A 13,001-nucleotide genomic window follows, 5' to 3' on the forward strand; every position below is an offset into this window, starting at 1 on the left:
ACAGAAAAGTTCATTATATACTGATAAAGAGGTCAATCCATGAAGTTATAACAATTATAAATATTTATACACTCAACACTGAAGCACCTAAATATATAAAACAAAAACAGAGCTAAAAGGAGAAATAAACAGCAACACAAAAATAGTTGGGAACTTTAATATCCCACTTTCGACAATGGATAGATCCTTCAGACACAGAGTCAATAAGGAAACAGCAGATTTGAGCACTGCTATAGACAAAGTAGACCTAACAGACATACACAGAACATGCTATCTGACAACAGCAGAAGACACATTTTTCAAGCACCCATGGTACAATTTCTAAGATAAGCTATTTGTTGGGCCACCAAACAAGTCTTAGAAGATTAAAGAAGATTGAAATCATAGCAAGTTTCTCCTCTGACCACAGTGGTATGAAACTAGAAATCAGTAACAGGAGGAAAACTAGAAAATTTACAAATACATGGAAATTTTAAAACACTCTCCTGAGCAACCAATGGATCAAAAACAAACTAAAGTGGAAATTTTAAAAGTATTTTGAGACAAATGAAAATGGAAATACAACATAGCAAACCTTATGGGATGCAACAAAAGCAGTTCTAAGAGGGAAGTTCACAGCAACGAACACCTCCACTAAGAGGCAAGAAAGATTCCAAAGAAACAACCTAACTCTATGCCTTAAGGAACTAGAAAAAAGGAGAACAAACTGAGCCCAAGGTTACCAGAAGGAAGGAAATTAAAAAGCAGAAATAAATAAAAAAGAGAACAAGAAAACAATAGATGATATAAAACAAACTCACAGTTGGTTCTTTGAAAAGATCAACCAAACTGACAAACCCTTAGGTACATCAACCATGGCAAAAAGAGAAGGGACCCAATCAACAAAATTATAAATGAAGGGCTTCCCTGGTGGCACAGTGGTTAAGAATCCGCCTGCCAGTGCAGGGGATACAGGCCCTGGTTCAGGAAGATCCCACATGCTGCAGAGCATCTAAGCCCATGTGCCAGAACTACTGAGCCCACGTGACACAACTAATGAAGCCCGCATGCCTAGAGTCCATGCTCCACAACAAGAGAGGCCACCGCAATGAGAAGCCTGCACACCGCACCGAAGAGTAGCTCCCGCTCACCACAACTAGAGAAAGCCTTCGTGCAGCAACGGAAACCCAATGCAGCCAAAAATAAAATAAAATAAATTTATTTTTAAAAAATTATAAATGGAGAAGGACACATTACAATTTATACTACAGAAATACAAAGAATCATAGGAGGCTCCTCTGAACAACTATACACCAACAAACTGAATAACCTAGAAGAAATGGAAAATTCTTAGAAACGTACAAGTTACCAAGACTGCACCAGGAAGAAATAGAAAATTTGAACAGACCAATTACTAATAAGGAGACAATCAGTAACCAGAAATTGCCCAATGAAGATAAGCTCAGGATCAGATGGCTTCACTGGTGAATTTTCCCAAACATTTTAAGAAGAATTAGTACCAGTCATTCTCAAACTCTTTCAAAAAAAATAAAGAGGAAGGAACACTCCCCCAAGCTTATTTTACAAGGCCAGCATTATCCCGATACCAAAACCAGAAAAGAAAACTACAGACCAATATCCCTAACGAATATAGATGCAAAAATTCCCAATAAAATACTAGCAAACCAAATTCAGCAGCACATTAAAAGGATCATTCACCATGACCAAGTGGGATTTACCCCTAGGATGCAAGGATGTTTCAACATATGCAAAAGAGTCAGCGTGATACACCACATTAATAGAATGAAAGAAGAAAATCATATGATTATGTCAATATGTGCAGAAAAAAAGCATTTGACAGAATTCAACACCTGTCTGTGATAAAAATGCTTAACAAATTAGGTATAGATAGAACATACCTCAACATAATAAAGGCCATATATTACCCATAGCTACATCATACTGAACAGTAAAAGGTTGAAAGCTTTTCTCCTAAGATCAGGATCAAGACAAGGGTGCCCACTCTCACCACTCCTATTCAACATAGTATTGAAAGTTCTAGCCAGAGCAGTCAGGCGAGAAAAATAAATAAAAGGTATCAGAATTGGAAAGGAAGAAGTAAAATTATCTCTATTTGCAGATGACATGATTTCATACATAGAAAATCCTAAATTCTCTGCCAGAACATTGTTGGATATAATCAACAAATTTGGCAAGAGTGTAGGATACAAAATTAACATACAGAACTCAGTAGTGTTTCTATACACTCACAATGAATTATCTAAAAAAGATATGAAGAAAATGATGCTATTTGCAATAGCATCAAAAACAATAAAATACTTAGGACCAAATTTTCTAAGGAGGTGAAAGATGTCTACTTTGAAAAATACAAGACACTGATAACAGAAATCAAAGAAGACAAAAATAAATGGAAGGGTGTCCCAATTTCATTGAATGGAAGAATTAAGATTGTTAAAATGTCAAAACTACGCAAAGCCATCTCTAGATTCAATGCAATCCCTATTACGAGTCCAATGGCATTTTTTACAAAAGTAGAAAAAAATTCTAAAATTTATATGGAACTGCAACAGACCCTGATGACCAAAGAAATCCTAAGAAGAACAAAGCAGAAGGTATCACACTTCCTGGTTTCAAGCTAAACTGCTAAGCTACAGTCATCAAAACAGTATGGCACTGCCATAAAAACAGACAGATAGACCAATGGAATAGAACTGAGAGCCCAAAAATAAATTCAAGCTTGTATGGTCAACTGTATTTGACAAAGGAGCCAAGAATACTCAATGGAGAAAAGACAGTCTCTTCAATAAATGGTGCTGTGTAAATTGGATAGTCACATGTAAAATAATGAACCTAGACCCCTGTCTTAGACCTCTCACAGAAATTAACTTGAAATTGATTAAAGACTTAAATGTAAGACTTGAAATGATCAAACTCCTAGAGGAAAAAATAGGAAGAAGCTCCTTGATATAGGTCTTGGTAATGAGTTTTTTGGATATGACACCTAAAGCACAATCAACAAAATCAAAAATAAACAAGTGAGAATACATCAACTATAAAGCTCTGCACAGCAAAAGAAACAATCAACAAAGTGAAATGACAATTACAAAACGGGAAAAAAATATTTGTGAACCATGTATCTGATAAAGGGTTAACATCTAAAATTTATTTTAAAAACCTCATACAATCCAATAGCAAAAATAAAAATTAAAAATTGGATTGGGCAAAGGACCTGAATAGAAATTTTTCCAAAGAAGATATACAGATGGCCAACAGGTACATGAAAAGATGCTCAACATCACTAATCACTACGGAAATGCAAATCAAAAACACAATGAGATATCACCTCACCACCACCCCCATCCCCCATTAGAATGACCATCCTAAAAAGATAACAAATGTGGTGAGGATGTGGAGAAAAGGGAACTCTTGTGCACTATTCTTGGGGTTGTAAATTGGTGCAGCCACTATGGAAAACAGTATGAAGGGTCCTCAAAAAATTAAAAATATAATAGAACTACTATATGATCCAGCAATTCTACTTTGGGGAATATGTCTGAAGGAAAAAAACAATGGATATCTGTTTCCCCATGTTCATAGCAGCTATTTATAATAGCTAAAATATGGAAATATCCTAAGTGTCCATTGACAGTGAATGGATAAAGAAGTTGTGGTATATATATACAATGGAATGTTATTCAGTCATTAAAAAAATGAGGAAATTCTGCCATATGCAACCACATGGATGAACCTTGAGGGCATTGTGCTAAGTGAAATAAGTCAGACAGAGAAAGACCAATACTGTATGATCTCACTTACGGGTATAATCTATAAAACAAACAAACAAAAATCCCAAAACTTATAGTAAAAGAGATCAGATTTGTGGTTACCAGAGGCAGAGGTAGGGGAGGTAGAACTGGAGGAAGGTGATCAAAATGCACAAACTTCCAGTTATAATATAAATAAGTGCTACTAGGTATGTAATGTACAACATGATGACCATGGTTAACCCTGCCATATGATATGTGTGAAAGTTGTTAAAGAAAAGTATTACATAAGGGGTAAATCCAAACAAAGGGGTAAATCCAACAAGAGGATATAATATTTGTAAGTATTTATGCACCCAACATAGGAGCACCTAAATATATAAAGCAATTATTAACAGATCTCAAGAGAGAAAAAGACAGGAATACAACAATAGTAGTAGACTTAATACCCCACTTACATCAATGGATAGATTATCCAGACAGAAAATCAATAAGGAAACATTGGCCTTAAATGACATATAAGACCAGATAAATTTAACAGATATAAATAGAATGTTCCATCCAAAACCAATAGAATACACATCTCCTCAAGTGCACTTGGAACTTTCCCCAGGACAGATCATATATGAGGCCACAATACAATTCTTAAAAAAAGTACAAGGTTGCAATCATATCAAGCATCTTTTCTGACCACAATGGTTTGAAACTAGAAATAGAACTCAATTAGAAGAAGAAAACTAGAAAATTCACAAGTATATGGAGATTAAGCAACATGCTATAGATCAATGAGTGAAACAAATCAAAAGAGAAATTAAAAAATACCTTGAGACAAATGAAAATGGAAATACAACATACTAACACTTAAGGGATGCAGAAAAAGCAGTTCTAAGAGGGAAGTTCATAGTGATAAATGTCTACCTGAAGAAACAAGAAAAATCATAAATACACAACCTAACTTTATACCTCAAATGAAGCCCAAAATTAGTAGCAGGAAGGAATAATACAGATCAGAGCAAAAAACTGAACAAAATAGAGATTAAACAATAGCAAAAATTCAGTGAAACCAAGAGCTAGTTCTTTGAAAAGATAAACAAAATTGACAAATCTTTAGCTAAACTTAAGAGAAAAGAGAAGACTCAGATAAATAAAATCTGAAATGAAGGAGAAGAAATTACAATCGATATCACAGAAATAAAATGATCATATGAGATTACTATGAACAATTATACACCAACAAATGGACAACATGGAAGAACTGGATAAATTTCTAGAAACATACAAAGACTGAATCAAGAAGAAAGAGACCATCTGAACAGACCAATTACTAAGAAGGAGATTGAATCAGTAGTCAAAAACCTCCCACTAAACACAAGTCCAGGATCACATGGCTTCACTTGTGAATTCTACTTAACATTCAAAGAAGAATTGATACCAGTCCTTCTAAAAAGCATGCTTCCAAACTCATTTAACAAGGCCAGCATTACCCGGAAACCAAAACCAGACAAGGACACTGCAAGAAATAAAATTACAGGCCAATATCCCTGATGGACATAGATGAAAAAATCCTCAACATAACATTAGCAAACTGAATCAACAATACGTTAAAAGAATCATACATATGATCAAGTGAAATTTACTCCAAGGATGCAAGGATGGATCAACATCAATAAATCAATGTGGTACACATTTACAAAATAAAGGATAAAAATCATATGACCATCTCAATAGATGTGAAAAGCATTTGTCAAAATTCAACATCCATTTAGATAAAAACCTTCAGCAAAGTGAGTGTAGAGGGAACATACCTCCACATAATAAAGGCCATATATAATAAGCTTATATCTAACATCATACTCTGGTGAAAGGCTGAAAGCTCTTCTTTTAAGATCAGGAACAAGACAAGTACACCCACTCTTGCCACTTTTATTCAACACAACATTGGAAGTCCTAGCCACGGCAATGAAGCAAGAAAAATAAGTAAAAGGCATCCAAATGGGAAAAGAAGAAGTAAAACTGTCACTATTTGTAGAAGCCATGAAATTATATATAAAACACCATAAAGACTTTACCAAAACAAAACAAAAAAAGAATTAAAAAATTCAGTAAAGTTGCAGGGTACAAAATTAATATACAGCAATCTGTTGCATTTCTATACACTAATAACAAATTATCAGAAAGAGAAATTAAGAATGCAATCCCATTTACAATTGCATCAAAACAAACAAAATACCTAGGAATAAATTTAGCCAAGGAGGTAAAACACCTGTACACTGAAAACTGTAAGACGCTGATGAAAGAAACTGAAGGCAACACAAATAAATGGCAAGGTGTTCCCATGTCCATGAAGTGGGAGAATTAATGTTGATAAAATGTCCATACTACCAAAAGCAATTTACAACTTCAATGCAATCCCTAACAAAATTCCAATGGCGTTTTTCACAGAAATAGAGCAGACGTTCCTAAAATTTGTATGGAACCACAGATACCCAAATGGCCAAAGCAATTTTTAAAAAGAAGAACAGACCAGAAAAGTTGGGGCAAATAGGAGTGTATGGGCACCAAGAGCGTGGATGAATTCACCGAAGGAAAGAATGTTGAAGAAAAGAAGGAAGGAGCCAATGAGTGGGCCTTGAGAAAGACTGACGTTTGGGGATGGCCAGAGAAAGAAACTCACACAGGATACCGGGGGAGGTGAGACAGGAGACCAGGGAGTCAGACTCTCCGGCAGAGTCATGGAAGGGAATAACCATCGGTGCCCCAGCCCCAAGGAGCTAGGAATGCTACAGATGTGATAATGACCAAGAAGTAGTCACTGAAAGGAGCAGCAAGGAAATCGCTGGGGATTTACTGACAAATGTTTCTTCACTTTGGTGGAGTTGGAAGCCAAAATCAAATAAAAGGAGTGAGTGGGAGGTGAGGACCCAGACACAGCCAGTTCAAACAACTTTGCAAAAAGTGTCCTTGAAGGGGAAGCAAAAGATAGGACTGTCCTGGAGGTGGAGTCAAAGACGGTTCCTTTCCTTTTTAAAGCAAGAAACTAGAATGTGTTTAAGGTTTAAAGAAAGGAGCCAGCCCCAGGAGATTGAAGGAAACATAGAATGCCTAAGTCTCCCCTCTCCGGGGCACCTCCTGGAGCAAAGTGCCTGAGGATGTAGGAGGACCAGCCACCTGAGCTGAGGGATCACCTTTACACCTGAGGAGCCATCCGCAGACCCACCGAGTGAAAGGAAGGAGCTAGGCGGCGCGTCCCGAGCGTCATGGGCCACGGGCTCGCCTCCAAAGTGCAGCAGCTGCTCCACAAGTTCGTGGTCATCCTGGCGGACTCAGTCCAGAGGGCCATGTACAAGGACCTGGTGCTCCTGCTGCAGAAGGACTACCTGTGCACACTCAGGCAGCTCAAGGCCAAGGGAGAGTATGGCTTCGAACAGGACGAGCTGGTACAGGGGGGCAAGCAGGGCCGCATGCATAACGGCACCCACTACCGCGAGGTGCGCCAGTTCGGCTTCGGCCAGCACCTGGTGCGCTTCTACTTCCTGACGCACGTGTACTCCCGACGCGTGACTACCTCGAAGCCATCCTGGAGGAGCTGCATTCGGGTGAGCATGACCCGAACCTGGTCATCATGAGCTCCTGCCTCCGGGACCTCACCAGTTTCGGGGAGGACTCCTGGCCGAACTACCTGCAGAACCTGGAGAGCCTATTTGGGCGCCTGTGCCAGGTGCTGCCCTAGTTGTGCCTCCTGGTTTGGAACACGGCCATGCCCGTAGGTGACAACATCACCAGTGGCTTCCTCCCGCTGGAGTTCTGACCTGCAGCCTCCACCCTGAAAACCAACGTGATTGAAGCCAACTTCTACAGCGGCGATGAGGCGCAAAAGCACGGCTCCAACGGAGTGCACTGGAACAAGCGCACGCACCAACAACTCTCCCAGCTTCTGCTGGCCCACTTGGCCGATGCCTGGGGGGTGGAGCTGCCCCAGCGCGACCCAGTGGGCAAGTGCATCAAGGACGGCCCTGCCAGGGGAGGACCTGGCAGGAGACTTGAGACGCAGCCCCCTCTCAAGGGGGGGCTGCAGAGATCAACCAGCCTTCCCTCCTCCGCCCCGACCCCTGCCTCCGCCTGGGTGCTGCCCCCTGCCCCCAACGCCATCTCCCTGCCCACCCCAGTTCCCACTCCTGCCCCCACAGCCCCATCCCATCCCCTTTCACGAGGTGACACCCCTGTTCCTAGTCTGTCCCCAAGATGCCCATATTTCTTCAGACCATCCTTTCCAATCGAATCAATTCTCCTTAAACCATTTCCATTCAGATATTCCCCCAACTACCCAGACAGAATTTGCCTTCACAGTTGACTTTATGTTTAGTCCCCAGCCGCCTAGGCCTCCCTTCCCCCAACCCTATTATCAGCAGCAGGCCCCTGTGGTCCATAGGGGTTTTCCCTGGCATCGTCCCTGTGGCCTCTATGTGCCCTGGAGAGGGCAGCCCAGAACTTCCAAGAGAAGGGCCCCATCCTATGGAGAACCAAGGCCTCAATAGACTGACTTGGGACTTCCTCCTCATGCACATGGACTGGACAGATCGTCTGACTCTCCCCAAACAGACTGACTTTGTTAACTGAAGCCTTTGGTCCATTGCTGTTATCAGTAATGGCAGGGGAGAGCAGTCTGACTCATTCTGTTGGCTGTGGCCTCTCGCTGCACTCTGGGGGGGTGGGGGGTGACCAGCATCATTCCTGCCTCCGCACTCCCTATTCTCTTTGTCTTTTTGTAAATATAAAATTGAAATTAAAAATTTGTTTCATTGGGGCTTCCCTGGTGGCACAGTGGTTAAGAATACGCCTGCCAATTCAGGGGACATGGGTTCGAGCCCTGGTCCAGGAATATCCCACATGCCGCGGAGCAACTAAGCCTGTGCACCACAACTACTGAGCCTGCACTCTAGAGTTTGTCAGCCACAACTACTGAGCCCATGTGCCACAACTACTGAAGCCTGCATGCCTAGAGCTCATGCTCTGCAACAAGAGAAGCCACTGCAATGAGAAGCCCATATACCACAACGAAGAGTAGCCCCTGCTCACCGCAACTAGAGAAAGCCTGCAAGTAGCAGCAAAGACCCAACACACCAAAAATAAATAAATTTCCTTTTAAAATTTGTTTCATTAAAAAAAAAAGAAGAAGAACAAAGCTGAAGGCATCCTGATCCCTGATTTCAAACTCTATTGCAAAGCTATTGTAATCAAGACAATATGGTACTGGAATAAAAATAGACACAAAGACCAATGGAACAGAATTGAGAGCCCAGAAATAAACCCACACATGTATGGTCAATTAATTTACAGCAAAGGAGCCAAGAATATAAAATGGAGAAAGGACACTCTCTTCAACAAGTGGTGCTGGGAAAACTTGACAGCCCCATACAAAAGAATGGAACTGTACCACTATCTTATACCATGCACAAAAAGTAACTCAAATGGATTAAAAACTTGAACATAAAACCTGGAACCATAAAACTCCAAGAAAAAGCATAGGTTCCTTGACATTAGTCTCGACAATGATTTTTTGGATTTGACATAAAAGCAAAGGCAATAAAAGCGAAAACCAATAAGTGGGACTATTAAAAAGCTTACACAAGCAAAGGAAACCATCCACAAAATGAAAAGGCAGCCTTTTCATTATAATGTTTTTTAATATTTACAAACCTGCTAAGGGGTTAATATCTAAAATATAAAAAGAACTCGTACCACTCAATAGCAAAAAAAAATTTTTTTAAACCAATTCAACTAAGGGACTTCCCTGGTGGTGCAGTGGTTAACAATCTGCCTGCCAGTGCAGGGGACATGGGTTCGATCCCTGGTCTGGGAAGATCCCACATGCCACGGAGCAGCTAAGCCCATGCGGCACAACTACTGAGCCTGCGCTCTAGAACCCGTGAGCCACAACTACTGAAGCTTGTGCACTCTAGAGCTCATGCACTGCAACTACTGAGCCCATGCACCACAACTACTGAAGCCCATGCTCTCTGGGGCCCACATGCCGCAACTACTGAGCCTGCGTGCTGCAACTACTGAAGCCCGCATGCCTAGAGTCCACGATCCACAACAAGAGAAGCCACTGCAATGAGAAGCCTGCACACCACAACAAAGAGTAGCCCCTGCTTGCCACAACTAGAGAAAGCCCGCACGCAGCACCAAAGACCTGACACAGGCAAAAAAAAAAAAAAAAAAAAAAAGAAGAGAAAAAACCCAATTCAACTAAGGGACTTCCCTGGTGGTACAATGGTAAAGAATCCACCTTCCAATGCAGAGGATGTGGGTTCGATCCCTGGTCGGGGAACTAAGATCCCACATGCCACGGGGCAACCAAGCCCACACGCCTCGACTAGAGAGCCCGTGTGCGACAAACTACAGAGCCCACACCCTCTGGAGCCTGCACACCACAACTACAGAACCCATATGCTCTGGAGCCTGTGTGCCACAACTAGAGAGAGAAAACCCCCACGCCACAGCTAGAGAGAAGCCCACACAACACAACGAAGAGCCCATGTGATGCAATGAAAGATCCCACGTGCCACAACTAAGACCCAACTCAGCCAAAAATAAATAAATAAATAATTAAAATAGATATACTAAAAAAAAAAAAAAAAAATCAACTAAAAAATAGGATCTGTATAGAGATTTTTCCAAAGACATACAGATAGCCAACAGATCCATGAAAAGGTGCTCAACATTACTGATCCCTAGGGATGTGCAAATCAAACCATATGAGATATTATCTCACACCTGTTAGAATGGCTATTATCAAAAAGACAAATAACAAGTGTTGGGAAGGATGTGGAGAAAAGGGAATCCTTGTGTACCGTTGGTGGGAATGTAAATTGGTGCAGCCACTATGGAAAACAGTATGGGGTATCCTCAAAAAATTAAAAAATAGAACTACCATATGAGCCAGCAATTCCATTTCTGGACATATATACGAAGAAAGTGAAAACACTAGCTCAAAAAGATATGCACCCCAGTGTTCACGGCAGCATTATTTACAATAGCCAAGACATGAAAGCAATGTAAATGTCCATCAGTAGATGCATGTGATATATATATATGTAATATATACACACACACAAACAGAATATTATTCTGCCAAAAAAAAGAGAATGAAATATTGCCATTTTTGATATGGATGAACCTTGAGGGCATTATAGTAAGTGAAATAAGTTGGACAGAGAAAGACAAATGCCGTATGATCTCACTTACATGTGGAATCTTTAAAAAGAAGAAAAAGCAACAAGATCATAGGTACTGAGAACAGATTGGTGGTTGACAGAGGTGAGGAGTGGGGCTGGGCACAATGGAAAAAGAGAGTCAAAAGGCACAAGCTTCCAGTTACAAAGTAAATGAGTAATGGGGCTGTAATGTACAGCATGGCCCTTGTAGTTAATACTGTGTTGTGTATCTGAAAGTTGCTAAGACAGTAGATCTTAAAAGTTCTCACAAGGAAACAAAATTTCACAGCTACGTACCGTGACTAATGTTAACTAGTCTTATTACAGTGATCATTTCACAATAGATACAATATTGAATCACTATGTTGTACACCTGAAACTAATATAATATTGCATGTCAATTTTATCTTAACTTTCAAAATAAACATAAAAATCATTGATTAAAAAAGTAGTGAGGGGGCTTCTCTGGTAGCGCAGTGGTTGAGAGTCCGCCTGCCGATGCAGGAGACACGGGTTCGTGCCCTGGTCCGGGAGGATCCCACATGCCGCGGAGCAACTAAGCCCGTGAGCCATGGCCGCTGGGCCTGCGCGTCCGGAGCCTGTGCTCCGCAACGGGAGAGGCCACAACAGTGAGAGGCCCGCATACCGCAAAAAAAAAAAAAAAAATTAAAAAATTAAAAAAATTAAAAAGTAGTGAGGGCCGTAAATCTTAAGTGTTTTTTCCTTTTTCTTTTTTCTTTCTTATCTGTATGAGATGATGAATGTTAACCAAACTTAATGTGGTAGTCATTTCACCATATGTGTAAGTCAAATTATTATGCTGTACACCTTAAACTTATGCAATGATGTATGTCAATTATTTCATTAAAATCGGGGGGAAAAAGTTAGCTCAAATCAGCGCTATAACAAAATCCCATTCCCAGGGACATGATGAATTTGGAAATAAAATCCCACCCTAAATTATCAATGGCTAATGATTAGCACCTCTTACTTTTTTTATGGTTGGTACACCTGGGCCAAGAGACAAAAGGCCTCGATAGCTTTAAGTAATAGTGACAAATCTAAATGGTAGCAGTCTGAGGTTGGGGACCCATCTTCTGTGCTTGGCCACTATACTGTTCTTTCTGCATTCTTAGCACCTTCACATACTAATATAGTTTTTTTTTTTTTTTTTTGCGGTATGCGGGCCTCTCACTGTTGTGGCCTCTCCCGTTGCGGAGCACAGGCTCCGGACGCACAGGCCTAGCGGCCATGGCTCACGGGCTTAGTTGCTCCGCGGCATGTGGGATCTTCCCGGACCGGGGCACGAACCCGTGTCTCCTGCATCGGCAGGCGGACTCTCAACCACTGCGCCACCAGGGAAGCCCTAATATAGTTGTTAAAATGATAATCATGTATATTGTATATTTGATTTACATGTTAACATCTCCGATGAATATACGTTATAGCACTATAAATACATACAAACATACACATACGTACACACACACACACGATTATATTACGGATATATGATTTGTCTGTTGGTCTCCCCCAGGTAACTGAAGATAAGGCCTTATATCACACTAAGTGTATTTTAACCAATAGTATGCTTCAGAATCACCCAGCTCCTATTCCCTGGGGGGCTGATTCAGCAGCTGTTGAGTCAGCCCTGCAGCCACACTTTAGAGAGCATCCCGAGTCGTTTAGAATGTCATGTCTGATGGAGAGCCACTCGTCAGAGGGGGGTGGTACAGCCTAGGGGTGAAGACAGGGAGCTCAGCATTGGGACCCTGGCTCCACCACTTACTATTTGTGTAAGCTTGAGCAGGGCACTCAAACCTGTCTGTGCCTTGCATGTAAAATGGGGATAATAGTGCTCGCCTGGCAGTGTCATGAGGATTAAACAAGATAAAACATGGGCAGTGCTGAGAACACACTAAGCCCATCGTAAGTTCTCGGGACGTGTTGCTTTGTTGGTGTTGCTCATCCTTGCATTGCAGAGCAGGCACCACGCCTGACAGGAGCAGAGATTTAACGT

General features: G+C 41.1%; 1 protein-coding gene and 1 pseudogene across 13 annotated transcripts in view; both read left to right on the forward strand.

Moving 5' to 3' along the window:
• TENM2 (teneurin transmembrane protein 2) overlaps positions 1–13,001 on the forward strand; it is a 3,844,234-nt gene that overhangs the window by 3,804,360 nt on the left and 26,873 nt on the right. The window lies entirely within an intron of this gene.
• Positions 7,022–8,299, forward strand: LOC131756198 (PC-esterase domain-containing protein 1B-like; annotated as a pseudogene).

Source organism: Kogia breviceps, chromosome 4 (assembly GCF_026419965.1).
Source record: "Kogia breviceps isolate mKogBre1 chromosome 4, mKogBre1 haplotype 1, whole genome shotgun sequence".
Taxonomy (NCBI): domain Eukaryota; kingdom Metazoa; phylum Chordata; class Mammalia; order Artiodactyla; family Physeteridae; genus Kogia; species Kogia breviceps.